Here is a 2,858-nt window from a genome sequence, read left to right on the forward strand (position 1 = left end):
AAGAGTGTAAGTGTAATTTTAAATTTTTTTTAAGAGAAATTGTAATTATATATTTTTTAAAGAAAGTACGTGTAATTAATCCTTAAAATAGTGAATGTTATCTCTCCACTCTTGTAATTACATTATTTTTACCTTATTCAACCATCTGCTAGTTTGTGTGGAAGGCCCAAAACAATCTTAGCGTTCCAAGGGGCCTCCTGCCTCAAATTATTAAACCCACCAACACAGGTTGGTTGGGTTATGAACCGAATAGCGAACTGGTCCGGGCCTTGCAAATGAGTTCGGGCCCCAATAGCTCAATGTAAACAAGCAATTATCCTATATTATTTATGTAATATGACCTAATCATATTAAGTAAACATTACGGAACTGTATGGATAAAAAAAGAATTAAGACCTCGTTTATTTTGTAGTATGAGTTAATAAGGTGATGGGATCAGACAAGATTAGATGTAGGATAGAGTAACTCGGAATTGATTGTAGTTTGTTTACTTATGTTGATTGTAGTCGTGGGATAAAAGTTAGTCCGATGTTTATCTGGTGTTGTAATAATAAGATTAACTTTGAAATGTCGATATTACCCTTCCAACAATTAAAAAAAGAGTAAATTACAGTAAGCTTTAATAAGATTTGACCATACTCCTTTATTTTCTTTGGAAATATCAACATTCTTGTGATTTTAACGGTCATTCAACAATTACTCAATCCGTTCTATTAGATTTCATTCATGTTTATGGCAAACTAACCAAAATGCTCTGTGCACTAAGAATTATAATTTTATTTATTTTTAAAAATATTATTAAAAAAATTATGAATTAAGTAGATAATTTTTTTTAATAATTTTTCATCTACCTTGTTCTTTTTTTTTAAATAAAAAATACAGTAAGTGTAAAGTTGAAAATTCAAATCTCCACACAAATATTATATAATTTCATTAAATATCATAGATCTATTAATAATTTTTTAAATAATATCAAAATATTTATAATTATATTAAATTTGAGAAGACCATGTCATAATTTGGCCTTCAAAGCACAAAAAGGATATTATATTGTCTTTTATGGGTTGTTGACATGTCACTGTAGTTGGGCCCATATTTGTAATTGGAGAAGGAGATGTTTGGCTAACTTATCCCATCATTTTAGGTAGGGATGACTTATCCTACGCCTACAGTTAATACCTGGCTGTACTACTCTGGTCCTGCCCTAAAAATAGGAAGCTGATGGAAAACGTAGTCTGCTCCAAAAACAGAAAATACGGAAGGAATCGCTGCTTTATTTGATTGTACTTTCTCTTAAGCCCTAATATGATATGAAATAGAGTAAACATGTAGTTGTATTCATGGTTGTACCATGATTGGAGCATAAGTTTGAGCTGGTGCATGTGAGTCAATTGTACCTAATCCACCTCCTACTTCTTGATTCTCTACTACGCGTATCACCAAATAGGGGAATGCACCAATCACATTCGATTTTCTTAATACAAAAATTTCATTTTATTTAATTCTTGCATGTTACGCATATAAAAATTACATTACTTATTTTATTTAAAAAATTTATGTACATAATATGTATTGAATAAAATATAAGATTTGACATAAATAATTCCATTTTATTCAAGTAGATAGTACATTAAAATCGGGTTTATTTCAATTATTAAATTATATATGATTAATATATATAATTATATAACATCTTCTATTAAACATATATTAAAGGATTGTTTGAAATAGTTTCGATTTTCCAAGTCAGAATAGGTTGTAGAAAAAGTTAATTAGAGCTTCTTATAAGATATTTTTTTAAAAAATTTATAAAATATTTTATAAGATATTTTGAAAAGTTTATAGGCTCAACCCAATTACACCCTCTTATAAGTCAAGTGGTAGTAAAGTTGAGATGGACTGAAAATAAAAGTTAAAAGTGAGACACTGTTGAAGTCGGAGTGTTTTGAAAAGAAGGAATGAATGTTACCCGAATAAGAGAAATTCAGCTACAAATGAATGAGGGTTTCGCTAGAACTCGTATCCCAACAAAAGGCCAATGAAAGGTAGGGTGAATGATGCAGTAGGAACAGATTACAACTTTGCTGCTTGATACTGAAGGAACTTAGTGTACTCATCCTCACACACAGATACAATTTTATGCTCAGTAGTGGTAAGTTTGATACTTATAATTTTGTCAATAAGCTGTAGAAGTTGAGTGGGGAGATGCTTATAATTTTTTGTTTAAATCAATTTAATTTAGGTGGGTTAATAACAAAAATTATAAAGCAAAAACACTCTTTTTAACTTAATTTTAGTATTTACAAACATTCCGTGCTACATAACACATACATATATTCGGGATGTATGGTTCCAGTGTCAACATAAATTGTTTTCATTATATGTTTTAATTTAATTAAAATTTTGATGTTTTTAATTAATTTTTATAGCTTGTTATGTATTTAAAAATGGTGCAACATAATCATAGTGTTCGGATCGTTTTTTGAGTGTTTTGTGGAGATAAAAAGAGAAAAACAAAGATAAATAAGTGTGTGTTAGAGATAGTATGTATGTTTGGATTTGTTTTTGGAGATAATTTAAAGTAAGTATTGTATGTTTAATGTTGTGTTTTGGAAGACAAAAATTACTATTCTTTGTCAAATCATATTTTTTTATATATATTTATGTATATATGTGTGTGTGTATATATATGTATGCATTTATACTAAAACAGTTAAAAATACTCGAATAAAAATGTGTTTTTGAATTATAAAAAATATTAAGTATGTTTTGACTCATCCCATAGATAAATTAAAAATAAAAATAAACATAGTGAATGTTTCTATCAAAAACAAAAGAAAAGGAAAAACAGACTAATT

Source organism: Sesamum indicum, linkage group LG8 (assembly GCF_000512975.1).
Source record: "Sesamum indicum cultivar Zhongzhi No. 13 linkage group LG8, S_indicum_v1.0, whole genome shotgun sequence".
Taxonomy (NCBI): Eukaryota; Viridiplantae; Streptophyta; class Magnoliopsida; order Lamiales; family Pedaliaceae; genus Sesamum; species Sesamum indicum.